We start from the raw sequence: 14,728 nt of genomic DNA, 5'->3' as shown, positions 1-14,728 counted from the left end.
ACTTTCATAATCAGGACATTTTTTAAATTTTCATTTATTTCATATCCACAAACAAGTCACTGAACTTTGAGTATTTTAAAATTGTCATTTAATTTCCCTTTCTAATAGAATACCGTCCCTGCTTCCCTTCTGTCCTAAGCGTCCTTCCATTGCAGGCATACCCTTTACTCAGCTCACCGTGTACTGCTGCGAGTATGATGTATGAGAAGATTGAGGCTAAAGGAAAGAATGCTGGTCAGGAATGAGTTTGGGCAATCTGTTGATAATAATAACTTTTAAAAGAGTGAAATTTCATCTTTATCAAAATGTTCTGTTTTTCCAGGTTCACCACACAGTATTTTTAAATAAATGAAATACCTCGGTGATAAGCCATTTCAATTCACTTAGTCTGACGCCCTTTCTGTAGATAAACACACAAAACTGAATGTAACCATATAATTTCCTATATAATTTCCTGTGGGTTGATTTGCCTGGGTGGAAGTACGTGAAGTTTGTTTTTTTGTATCACTTCTATTTAGTGGGGAAAAATTGCTGTTGCCACCAAAAGACAAGGACAATTGGCAGCCTTTCCCTTCTATATTTTCAATAATTTTGTAAGAAGGGAGTTAATTCCCCAGGATGATAATGCTTTATAAAATGTGTAAGAGCTTATTGGGAATCGAGGAGATGCAGTGCTGTCTTGGGAGGAAAGTGAAGGAAATTTATATGGAAGATGAGAAAAGGGTCTGAGATGTTAGCCAAAAAAAAAAAAAAAAAAAAAACTGGGGAAGTAATTAACCTCACAGGAGAGAGATAGAGGATGGCTCATATCTCAAGGCCTTTTGGGGAATTTATGTTTTTTCCTTATTGGTTGATTTACTGCATTACATGTGTCAAAAAAATTCAATGAAACTTAAAATGAAAGTGGACAACTTACATTACACATGGAGTAATTTTAATTAACGCTTGTATGCTGCTTTTATCTAAAAAGCACAAGCCAAAGCTTGTGTGAGGGAGTGAAAGCCTGTCATATCCTATTCGATGAACCTCCACTACTATCCTCTTGTACCATGTCGACTTCACTTCTGCAGATATTCACAACTCATTCTAAGGAAATGAACAAGAAAACATTCTGATGATTCCGATAGAAACACCAGCCTGGGATCCCTGGGTGGCACAGCGGTTTAGCCCCTGCCTTTGGCCCAGGGCGTGATCCTGGAGACCTGGGATCGAATCCCACGTCGGGCTCCCAGTTCATGGAGCCTGCTTCTCTCTCTGACTCTCTCTCTCTCTCTCTCTCTCTCTCTCTGTGTGTGACTATCATAAATAATAAAATTAAAAAAAAAAAAAAGAAACACCAGCCTTCCTTCTCCACCCACTATGGCATCTTCTATTACAGCGTTCCTCCTCTTAAATTGTAACACCTTATAATACAAAGTAAGAAGAATTTTTTTTCCGGTCCTTGTTTCTGTGGCATACTGGCAGGTTTCTCTTTCTTTGTAAATAAACTTAGAATGTAGTATAGGGAAGGTATACCCTTGAAAATACAGCTAATGCATCAACGTCTCATAAATGAAGGCCTTGAAATTAATCAGCATTGAGACTGGAGTACAATCTGGGTTAGTTTGTTGAGCTTGCACAGAAATAGGCAATGGGGCTTAGTCACATTCTCAGGAGGGAGCTAATGCTGAAGTAGGAAGGGGACATTTATTACAGTTGCAATGCCTTTGGCTGGGCCAGCAGGCCTGAGCAAGAATGCAGAGGGACAATATGGTACAAACAAGATTGATAGATATGTGGCTATGCAAATGCCTTGGCTCTGTGGCTATGCCACTCTACCAGCTGGGTTACATTGACCTTGGGTTAATAATAACCTTTTCCTTCCATTTCCTCATCTGAAAAATGCTGAAAGCTATACCTGACCTATCTGCTTCACAAGATTATTATAATCATTGAATAGAAAAATAGATGTGAAAGATTTGTGAACTTTTAAATGTTCTATTCATTTAAAAAATAATAACAATATTGTTTGTGTTCATTCATTCTTCACAGTGGCAGGAAATATGGTCCAGATATTTTTCAGATGGAAATGAAGCTCAGAAAGTCTATGGCTTGTCAAATGTCACATATGGTAACATGACTGATGTACTTGGGATTTCATTCTAGGCTATTTACTTTGGCTTCTGTTTTAAAGATGTTTAAAGACAGAGCATTTTTTCCTTAAGGATTTATTTATTTATTTTAGAGAGAACGGGGGGAGGGTGGGAGAGGCAGAAGAGAAGAAAGGCAGAAGAGAGAAACTCCAGCAGACTTCGAGCTGAGCACAGAGCCTGACCTGGGGTTCCATCCCAGGACCCTGAGATCTGTAACTGAGTGGAAACCAAGAGTTGGGCACTTAACAACTGTACCACCCAGGTGCCCCCAGAGTAGAGTTTTCTGAAGAAAGGGATTAGTTGATGATTATATAATAAGTAGAACTTTATTTTGGCTGCCAATGACAGAAACCCCAAACAAAGTAATTTAGGATTAAATATAAAGGGGAATGCCTATGTTTGTACAATTGGGAGTTCTCAGTTGCACAGATATATCGCTCCAGCAAGCCCCACTTCTTCGTATTTAAGTCATTGCATAGCTCCCTCCCATTCTGCGATAGTGTTGGTCTTTGTGACAAACAGAGGACAGCAGGAGTGATGGTATATGACTCCTGAAGATAAATCACAAAAGACATTGTATCTTCTACCTTGGTCTCTCTCTTGGATTTGCTCATGCCAGGGGAAACTGTCATGTTTGAGGATACCCTTGCAGCTCTATGGAGAAATCCCTGTGATGAAGAACTGAGGTCTCCTGACAAAAGTCGGTGAGGAACTCTGACCAACACCATGTGAGTGAGTGAAGACCTTGGAAAAGGATCCTCCAGCCCTTGTCACACTTCAGATGATGTTCTACTTAGCTGACATCTCATCTGGAACACAGAGAGATCCAAAGTCAGGCCACCCATCTAGTCCACTCCTGGATTCCTGATTCTCAACAGCTGTGTAATATAAATATCTGTCATTTAAACTGCATGTCTGGGGCTAATTTATTATGGAGAAATAGATTCCTAATAAGACAAATGACAAATCCAGCGGTGAAACTTGCATAGGCACATATGGATTCATATGTTCAAAGCTGTGGTCAGAGCTGTATCTCACTTTATCTCCTGGCTCTACATTTCCCCATGTTTTTTTTTTTTTTTAAGATTTTATTTATTTATTCATGAGAGAGAGAGAAAGAGAGGCAGAGACACAGGCAGAGGGAGAAGCAGGCTCCATGCAGGGAGCCCGACGAAGGACTCGATCCCGGGACTCCAGGATCACTTCCTGGGCCAAAGGCAGGCACTGAACCGCTGACCCACCCAGGAATCCCTCCATGTTTCTTCTATTCTCAGACTCTTCCTGATGTGGTAGAAATGATGACCACTGGCTCACATTAAATTTATAGCTGCTAATTTTAGAAGAAAAGTTATAGCCTCCCTTACCTACTCCTTTCATAACTATTTTATACAGTGAATTGTGAATTGTGAATAGTGCTATTTGGGACTCATGCTACCATTCAGTTTGGGCAGAGAGATTAGTGCTTTGATTGGCCAGGTCTACATCCTGGGTCAGATCTAACACCATTGAGGAAAAGATGTGTTTTACGGACTGTCTCTTTGGAATCGTACTAAATACAGGTAGGGCCATTCCCCAAAGAAAGGGATACTGGAGGGTCAAACAGCATACATTTATCACAGGATAGATATCACTCCACAGGGAAAAAAAGTGTGGTTCTTCTGTTGCTCTTTATACTTTTATTAGGAAAAGAAAATCTCAGAGAGGACAGATATTTGTCAGATTGTAGAGACTATTATTTTCTCTAAAGAATGGTTTAGTATGTGCTACTGGGCTAGAAAAGACAGCTTTTTTGGATGAAGACATCTGCAATGCTGTTTTTGTTAAAGTATTAAAATTTAGCTTCCAAACAAAAGTATCACAGGCTGGTGGACAACTGAATCAACTCTATGTAGCGATGAATTATGGAATACCTTATTTGGGTAAAAAAGGACTCCTTGAGTACCTTGCAGTACTTCCTTTCCTCTGAGCTCAACACCCCAGAGTAGAATTGAACTGATGTCTGGAAACTTCATGCACTCTGATTGATAATTTGTGTTCTCATGCCCTGCTCTGTCTCTACTACAATGTTATCTGAAATTACTATCACAGAATTGCTTAAGCAAAGCCATCCCTTAAGAAAGAGGCTGTAACTACAAGTAGGTATTCACTCATCTTTAAACGATCCTCAGACATAATTCCATCATACCTGGCATCCCTGTTTACTTTGGTCACCACCAGAAATTCAGTCCTCCCAGAGGGTTAATAGCTCAGTGCATAAGGTTTGACACATCCTTCACGGCAGGATGACACATCCATCTGTTAACAAGACCTTTTGGCTCTATCTTCAAAATATGCTTTTATTCAAACCCCGTTTACCACTGCTACTCAACACTCTAGTCTCAGCCACAATCACCTCTATTCTGGACTAAGCTGATGATAACCTCACTGCTTATATTCTTACCTCCCTAATATCAGCTCTCCACTGAGAAACTGGGCTTGAGTGAACCTTTAAACATGTAAATCAAATTGTTACTTTTGTCCTCCGAAGCCTCCTATTGTTCATTTATTTTTTTTAAGATTTTATTTATTTGTTTATGAGATACACAAAGAGGGAAGCAGAGACATAGGCAGAGAGCAAAGCAGGCTCCCTCCAGGGAACCTGTTGCAGCACTCGATCCCAGGACCCCGGGATCATGATGTAGGCCAAAGGCAGACGCTGAACCACTAAGTCACCCAGGTGCCCCGAAGCCTCCTATTGTTTATATGTGAAGTCTTCATCATGACCTACAAAGCCCTACATTATCTGCCCCTGTGTATGTCTCTGGCACTACATCCTACCACTATTATCCTTACTTTGTTCTAGCTCCGGTGTCTTGGTGTTCATCACTCACCATGCTAAAAATTCTCATGTCAAGTCCTTTGCACTTGCTATTTTCTCTATTTGAAATGCTCTTTTCCCACATCGCACAGTCTTAATACTATACTTTATTCAGGTCTCTACTCAATTATTACCTCAGTTAGAACTTGCTCAGCCGTCCCAATTGACAGAGCTCCCATATCCACTGTTCTGCTTATTATACAAGATGACTTAGTAGGTATCATGAACAGAACAAATTGAAAGATAGTGATTATATATGTCAACATACAGCATAAACTGGCATGGATGGCTAGTTTGAAGAAGGCATTGAGCCACTGTTTATGTTAAAACACTTTAAAGAAAAATCATAGATTTAAAGAAGACCACAGAGGTCATTCTGAGAGCAGAGAAGGTTGGAAGATAAATCTGGGAGGCCGTGAATATCTCTACAGCATGACAACTTCTCAGTGTCAGGTCCAAGGGAATTCCATTAGAATTTCAGTAACTGTATTGATGTTTTATAAATACATTAGGAAAATATATATTCAATAAGATGAGTCAGCAGAGTCCCTAATAAACACATACCTTGAGAATTTGCACAGGTAATTCATTTGTCCTCAGTGCAAATATATAAACCTCTTGCAAGAAAAAAAAAGAGAGAGAGAGAAAAAGAATAACGACTTTGCCAAATTTACATAGAACAATGAAGTAAGATAAAATGTTCTTCCCATAAGAAGAATTATTATTTGATGGTGGGAAATTATATGAAAGGCATTTCAGACCTGTAGGGGAGATTATTTTTGATAACCTTATAATAATAATAATATATTTATCCATCATCCTACCATCAAAAAGTTTGCTTATTTTCTGTTTCTCATTTAAAATAATTCTGTAATAAATATAATTTAACAAGTACTCGTTTTACACATAAGAAAGTAGTTCTGTAAAAGGGATTCCTAAAAGTGAAATTATCGAATCAAAGCATATACAAATTACCATACAAAAGGTTTATATTACTTTAAATCAATATAAAAATGTGACAGTACATTTCTAAAAGATCCTTTTTTGACAATTGGAATTGTCATTTAATTTTTCTTCCAAACATATTTGTGAAAAATAGCATGTTACTACTGTTTTAATTTGCATTTCTTTGGCTACCACCAAGGACAAGCGTCTATTCATATATTTTTCATTTGTTCTGTGACTTCCCTGCTCATATCTTGTGCCTATTTTTCTTCTTCTTGTGTCTTTATTTTTTTTTTCTTTGGAATTCTTAAAGCCTCTATATATTATGGACAGTAATCTTTTGTCCATCCTATAAGCTACAATTTTTTCATATATTTATCTTTTAACCTTTTAATACTGTTATTGCTCATTGAAATTCAAATAAACTGTCACCTAATATTTTCTCTCAGTAACACAAACTTTCACTCAGTTACTGAAGCCAAAACCATAAATGCCATTGTTGATTCCTCTTTTAATATGAGATCTTATACCAGTGATTCTTTTTTGGTTTGACCTTTGTATCTTTTCCCAAATTAATCCTTTCTCTACCATCCTTTTTTGAGACATCGTCTTTTTCTGCCTAGACTCCTGGTATCTCTGCTTATGCTCTTCCCCTCCGGCAATAAATCCATCTTTCACGGCTCAGTCAAAATGACACATTTATTTTTGTTACCTTTTAATTATAAAACAGTAAAGAAAGTATTATAGAATTCATGTTTTATATGTACTATATGTGCATTTTATATAACAATAATAAATTAAAAACACATATATCCATCAATTAGCCTAAGAAATAGAATATAAGCGATATATTAGAAGGCTTCTGTGTGTCTCTTCTGCCTGTGTCATCCTTTTTCCACCAGAGGAAACTGCTGTTCAGAATTTTGTGTTAAAGATTCTCTACTTTTCTTAAAGGTTTTGCCACAACTATAGGTAGTGTTAAACAATAGATTTCTTACTTTGTCTAATATTATACTTGTTTATTTGAAAATATACTATGAGGTTCTTTAATATTGGTATTTATAGAAATAAATTATTCTTTAACTACTGTCTCTTATTCCTTTGCCAAGAACATGCCATGATCCATTTATACATTCTATATTGATGAGCCTTTTGTTTTCTTATCCATTCGTTCATTCATCCATCCATCTTTATTTTCAGTTAGAAATAATCATTCTATGAATATACTTGTACATACCTTCAATGTACATAGTAAGAGTTTCTCTAAGATAGATACCTAAGGGTGGGCAGACTGAGTTATTATCTTCAGCTTCCATCATTTCTTGAGTATGCCATTCTTTCCCCACAAATTTTCAATGTCATCTCCATTATTTGGCAAACATGTCTGAGCTCTCCAGTTTGTTTAATTTTGTTTCAGGTATCTTTTTCTGGGCCACTAACAATGTATTTGTATCTTAATTATAGCTTTGTAATACATCTTGAAAACTCAGATATATGATAGGTATGTCTCCTATTCTGGTTCTTCTTTCTAGGATCTTGGCTAATCTTGACTCTTCCGTTCTTCCACATAAATTTTATTTATTTTTTTTCTTCCACACAAATTTTAGAATCTGCTTGCTGTGTGCCAACATACCATGAAAAACCCCATCTGTTTTTTTTTTTGTTGTTGTTGTTGTTGAAATGGCATTAAATGTTGACTTACTATCCATGAAATGGTATATTTCTTCCTTTAGGTCTTTTCTATTTTAATAAATTTTATAATTTTCTTCACAAAACTTTATATATCTTTTGGTAGATATATATATTCCTAGCAAATTGCACTTTCTAATTCTTCCTGGTTAATAAAATTTAACTGTGCTTTTAAGTAATCTTTTACTCAGCAAACTTTCTTTTAAGCCCAATAATTGGCCTTTAAATATTTTGAAGGTTTTCTACACAGAAAATCATATTACCTTCAAATAATGACAGCTCTTTCTTTCTTTCTGATCCTCGTATCCCCTGTTCATAGTTGCACAATGAAACTGTGGTGGAGTTTGTAATGGTGGGAAACCTAATTTTCAAGGAAATACTTTCAATTTTTAATTTTGGAATATGGTAAATATGCTATTTTTCTAGGTAACATCAGAATAAAGAGGTTTCTTATGTTTCTTTTTTGTTGTTACCACAAAACCCAGAGTCAAATTCAGGTTTTGGTCTGGTATCTGCTGCCTCCCCCTTCGGACGTTTATTTTCTGTTCATGCACTGTGTGGGCTATGTTCCAGGGTCACCAGGGTCATCAGTGTCCTCCAGTCAGATGAGCCAGGTTTCTTCTCTTGTCCCCAGTGCTCTCAGTTTGTTCAATCCCAGTTCTCTTCTACCAGAGATCGGCAGACAATTTCAGGGTTAATGCAGTTCCAACACTCAAAGTATAGGTTCTGATTGTTTCTAACCTAGTGGGTTTCCTTTACTTTGCCTCCAGCTTTTTAATTTTTTGAAATGAATATGTTGTACCTGGATGTATTTTTCTTTATATCTTTTCTGCCACTATGTTAGAAATAGAAGATGTAAATGTCCTTAAACATAAATCAGATCATATCCCTCTCCTGCTGAAAACACTCCATTATGACCTATCACATTTAGAATAAAATTTAAAACGTTTCCAAGGCCTGTACATGTTGATATGGATGAGTACTCTGGCTACTTCTCCATTCTATTTCCTACAACTTTCACCCTTGTTTGCTATCTCAGCCCCATGGAACTCAGAGTTTTCCTCTGACATATGAAGCTCATACCAGCCTTGTGACATTTTAATCTGCTTTTCTCTTGAGTTTGAATGCTTTCCATCCAAATCATGACATATATTCAGTGTGCAAATATCACCCCTTTGAAGTTTTCCTCGTCTATCTAATATAATATAACATCCTCTTCCCTTAATCGGCTTTGGTTATCTTCATTGTACTTCTCTCCCCCTGACGTTTACATATTGATATTTCTTAGTGAATTTTCTGTTTCCCGTTAGAGTATATAAGTTTTGTGGAGGTAACACTGAATTCCTAGTGAGTTCCTGGCACAAAGTCATCATTCAGTAAGTAAATACTGAATTGAATTAATTAGGTGATGTCTTCAATTCTGCTAGTTTTATCCTTTGTGGATTCCTTATGTCTTGTATCAAATTTATATAAATAGTGTTCCGTATTTTCTTCTATTTATTTTCTACTGATTTTATTTAGCTACCATTTACTGAGTTCTTAGTATAAGTTAAACATGCACATGTACAATTTCATTTAATCTGAAAAACAACCCTGAGATGTGGATTGCCATCCTTTTTTCACAGGTGAGGAATCTAAAGTGCAGGGAATCGAATAAAGTCCCAGGGCCACACATAGCCAGTATGAGTTAAAATACGAATCAGTACCAGTCTAAATTATATTTGTCTCACCCAGACTACACTCTTGACCAAACCAGCGCAGTTTATTTATCATACCCCTACATTTACTATAGTGATCAATTCACACAAATGAAAAATCTGGTGAATTCCAGATGAAGTCTGGTGTTTTGTTAATTTCACACGTAAAAAACCAGCTACTGATAGAGGCAACAACACGGATGAGTCTCAAATTATGCCAAGTGAAAAAAGACAGACAAAAAAGACTGCATAACAAATGCTTCCATTTGCATGGAATTCTAAAACAAGCAAACTATTCTAAAGCAGCAGAAAGCACATTGGTGGTTGCCTGAGCCGAGCAGCTGGAGTACTGATGGATTGAAAATGGGCCTGAAGGGACGCCTTGGTGGCTCAGCGGTTAAGTGTCCGCCTTTGGCTCAGGTCGTGATCCTGGAGTCCGAAGATCAAGTCCCACATCGGGCTCCCTGCATGGAGCCTGCTTCTTTCTCTGCCTATGTCTCTGCCTCTCTCTTTCTGTGTCTCTCATGAATAAATAAATAAAATCTTAAAAAAATGGGCCTGACGACATGCTTAGGTGAGAGGGAAATGCCCTCTATCTTCTTACAATGGTCTCACAGCTGGCCACATTTACAAAATGTATTTGTAGGAATACATAATTAAAACAGAGATGAGATGTGGCACATCAATTATACAATAAAGTTGATTTAAACATGAAAAAAGATACTTGGACCAAATATTCCAGAACTGTAGAAACATCTTGAGTTGTTAAAGCCAACATTTTATATTTTATAAATATCAGATCTTGGAGATGGGCAGCGTGGGAGCCAGGAGTCCTGATTTCATCATTGAATGCATGTCCAGCAGTTCTCCTAATTCCTCTGGCTTCAGTTGTATTATCTACAAAACAAAAGGGTTGTCTCACAGTTTCCAAAGTTCCTGTTGGCTCTGTGATATTTAGATACAATTCTGTTAGAAATTACCCTGTTTTGTACTCCAAGTACTTCTGGAGAATTGTTTGGTTCCTGATCTCCATTCCATAATTAATCAAGCAACGTTCGTCCATTCACTGTCCAGAGATAGGAACAGAAGTGAGAACACATGGAGGTGCCCATAATCTACAGAGTTGTCTAGTTGGACTAAACTAGTGTTTTGCATGTTTTTGGTGTGTAGATATTCAAAGTGTGGAGTGCACTGAATGCATTATGGTAGGCTCTCTATGAAGGCAATAAAAGAATTGGCTATTCCTAAGATGACTATTGTATAATTTTAATTATATTCGTACCTCCAAAAGTCATGCAGATATGGTAAATAGTTGTTAATAAGAAAGTAGATTATGTGTCTGTGCAGAATTAGCCCCTTACAATAAGGAGGGTCTACAAGTCAACTACTACAGTCTTTGTACACTGTCCTGTGCGGGGCAGGGGGAAGGAAGATGAAATTTATCATCCATGACTTTCAGGAACTTACCATATAGTGAAGAGGGGAGAGGTATAATAGTATGTCATATTGGAATAGGTATAATAGGAGAGGTAGAAAAACGTCCTATGGGAGTATAGAGAGGAAAAATAATTCTGAGTAAGACATCTGGAGAACTTTCTAAAATATCCATTATTTACATTAGAACTTGAGGAAGGAGGAAGACTTTTAGCAATAACTACAGGAAGGATGGTTATTTCAGCAACAGTGCTGATCTTGAGGCTGGGTGGCCTGTTGGGAGAGTCTCCAGAGAGACAAAACCAATGAGTCTGAAGCATCCTAGGCTCTGATCTACTCACTGCTGTGCTGTGCTCTAGAAGACTTTGCATAAACAAGCACAGGATTTCTGACAAGAAATCTTATGGGAGTTTAGGATAGAGGTCTTGTATAAATGTCTTGACTTGAATCTTAGGGTATATTGAACATATCTGTAAAAGTGAACCACATGTCCTAATTCAAACTTCTTTATACTGTAAGGAGTAATGAATTTATTTGAGCAGCTACGCAGCTGCACGACCTCGGTTGGAGACATTTGCAGCTATTTTCATCCTTAGTGACACAATTACTTTGTATGTGTTTAGGTTTCTAGTCTGCAGCAGTTTGGGAGAACCACGGTCAAACTGTCAGCATTCCCTGAGACAGATGATTAGCATGAAACCTTTCAAAGGTGTGCACTGAATTAGAGTTTAGCATGAGAAAAGGGAACAGGCAAAGAATGATGTAGATTTGTTGTAATTTGCATCTAAGCACTATTTCACTGTCACTGATAATTTTAAAAATGATGTTCGCTTCTGATAGATTCCTCTCTCATCCTTTGGCTCCTGTCCTTCTGAGAGGCTTGTCTTTGGAACTTCGTCAGGAAGCTGTCTTAATCACCCTTGCATTTCTAGCTCAGGGTCACTTGTGTGTGTGTTTTCTGAGGCAACCCACCTGGTAGGCCATTGCCAGGCAGTGTAATGTGGTGAAAATGTGCCTGTTTTCAGGTGAGGTACACCCAAATTCTACTCTCAACCCTTCTGCTTCATGGCTCTGTTCTGGGGTAGTCACGGGGTAGTCATATGATTTCTATTTGTATACGGGTAAAAAAAGGCTAATAATTCATCCGTCCTTCTCACGCTTGTCCCACAGATGCTCAGCCACAACTTGTCCCAGTGTAGCTAGCCTTGGTCCCTGAGCCTTTTCATGTTCCTTGCAAATGCCTGTTACTCCTGCCCCCACCCCCCAAGCCCCTGCAGTTGGGGGTCTTCCTGAAACTCTACTCTTTCTTCCTAGCACTTGTCTCAGTTGGAAATTTCTGTTTATTGGTGTGATGAGGGGTTTGCAAACTATGAGGGTGGGAATCAAGTCTGTCGCCCTCTCTGTTCTGTTCCATATCTCTATGTCTTGCCTGGCACTTAGGAGTATCAGAAAATCGTCATTGAATTTATAATCGAATGAAGTGGAAAAACAGAGCCCTTAAATCCTCTTATAAGACACTTCAACACCAGTGTTGAGAACATCAGCATTGCTGAATAGATAGGGTGCTGGAGTCAGATAAAGCTGAGTTCTGCTCTGACGGTGAATTAACCAAGTTATCTTTAAACAACTTAAACTTTTTGAAGCACAGTTTCTACACTTGGAGAATGAGGGCTAAAATATTCACCATAAGATTTTTCTTTTTTTCTTTTTTAGTATTAAGTAGGATAACGTAAAGGAAAGCCCTGGCATGGTGTGCCACGTGGTATGCACACTATTAAATGATAGGCACAGACTACAAATAATAATAGTAATGATAATAACAATATCATAAGTAAGTAATATTCTAGATGGAGTATATTGAAGTTAATGAAACTTGCTAATAATCACTAAAATTCAATATAGGACAATGGTATTTTTTATTCAACTAATTTAAGAAAATGTAGCCCAAAAAATATGCTTTGAAGAAACCAACAATCAAAAGCCTTCAGTAGCTGGCAGAGTATGATGTCTTAAACACAGTAGGGTAAAAGGCATTTGAAGAACAGAACTAAGTTATTAGCTTATGATGAAAGACACAAGCATTAGCTTCATTTTACGAAAGATGCCTTTGAGGAACGGAAAGGCAAATTGCATACGTATATGAGAGCTGAAGACAGACCTGCTCACTCCCTACATGACCCTGCTTTTTGTAGGTTTATGAAGCTTCATGGGCTTCGAGAGGATTAATCTACTGGATGCTTTGGCCTCTCTATTGGAGTCTCTTGGAAAAGAAGGAGCCATTGATCAATTTTCTCCTTCTGCCAAGGTCTATCATCATCTCTGTCAGGTGGACTGATATAGCTGACAAAGAAGCCCTTTGAGACAGCTCATGAATAAGCCTATGAGAATTTTTAATAACAGACTCGTGGGCTAGGCAAGATGTTACTAGCAGAAGGTAGTTCAAAATCTACATGGAAAATCCTTGGTCATGCAGTGGCTTTGAGTTACCCATACAATGGGGAGAACGTGCATGTAACTCAGGTTAGTTACTAATTCCCTAAGGAGAAAAAGATACTCATTGCAGAAAATATGCAGACCAGAGAACACTTTGATACTGCTTGGTATGCATTGTACCTTCCAGTCTTCCAATCGTAGAGGAGACACTTTAGAATTTATTGTATACATTAATTTGATTGCACAGTGATATATTTGTTAGACAAATTACCACAGGTCTAATTAAAAGGCAGTCTTAAAGCCACCTGATTGCTGATTTACACTACATTTATTCGATTCCAATGTATTTGTGGAGATAAATTAGATGTAATTTCTAGGTAATAAAACTTAAGTGGTGTAAAATCTCAAGGTTACTAGATCAAAAATGAATGGAGAAACTCAACCACATACTGAATAACGTGAGCCATTCAATGAGGTATTTTGTCTTAGTACATAAGCAATGTAAGATAGTTAAGGGACTGTTTTAATCTTTTGTAGTTGTTGTTGCTGACTATTGGGGTCCACACACATCCTCCAGTTACAGGCCTCAGTTTCTCCATCTGAAAATGAGTTGTTTGGATTTACTCACTATGATTGTTTTACGAAGCAAATAAGATAGGGAAATGCTCTGCATTTTCAGTGATACATAATTACAGAAAATGAAGGTATTTCTTCTGAGGCAGTTGTGTCCTTTAAGCCATCCTGAGCCAAGAAGATTTGGTTTCCATGTTCTAGAGCAGTCCAGGACTCCAGAATGTGTGTGCACCTTGGTTGTTTATGCTATTGCTCACATGTGAAGACAGCCTGTAAGTACATGTCATATCATCTGTCATAATACCAATGAACATCTGGCCAAAAACCATATTTCTTAATTCTAGGCTAATGATGAAATTAAAATTAGCTTTATTTTTTTAATTAGTTTTAAAATAACCCACTATTTAGATATTGGAAAACATAAATTATTTTCCAGTTTTTCCAAATCCAATGATCTTTGGATTATGATATTAAATTTTGTTTTTTTTTAAGTTAAAAAGATGGTGATGGACAGAAATATCTGTCGGTATTGATATGTGTTCCTTCATTCTGATTCATTAATGAAGTTTATTGATTTTTTTTTTATGTTGTGAAAGTGATATGTTTGAAATAATCTCCTGGCACATGACAAAGTTTTAGAATCTCGTATTAGTTCCTGAGAGAGTGAAATGGAATGGAGGGAACTAGATGAGAAGGTGGGCAGTGAATCTGTTGTGAGTTCTAGTAACAAGATCATTCTAGGGAACAGCCTTCTATCCTTAGGAAAGTGTGTGTGTGTGTGTGTGTGTGTGTGTGTGTGTGTGTGTGTGTATGTGAGTAACTTAACGTGTTTATAGAGGATTTTATTTTCTCATCTTGTCCTACCTCTGGTACTGGGAACCCCGGTGTATGGAAAGCCCTATGCTTACTGATTTTGCCATCTGGTGTTTGAGGAAAAAGTGGCTTTCCCTATCTTTTATTAAAGGTGT

The sequence above is a fragment of the Canis lupus genome, chromosome 12 (assembly GCF_011100685.1).
Source record: "Canis lupus familiaris isolate Mischka breed German Shepherd chromosome 12, alternate assembly UU_Cfam_GSD_1.0, whole genome shotgun sequence".
NCBI lineage: Eukaryota > Metazoa > Chordata > Mammalia > Carnivora > Canidae > Canis > Canis lupus.
Note: the sequence above shows the minus strand (reverse complement) of the source record.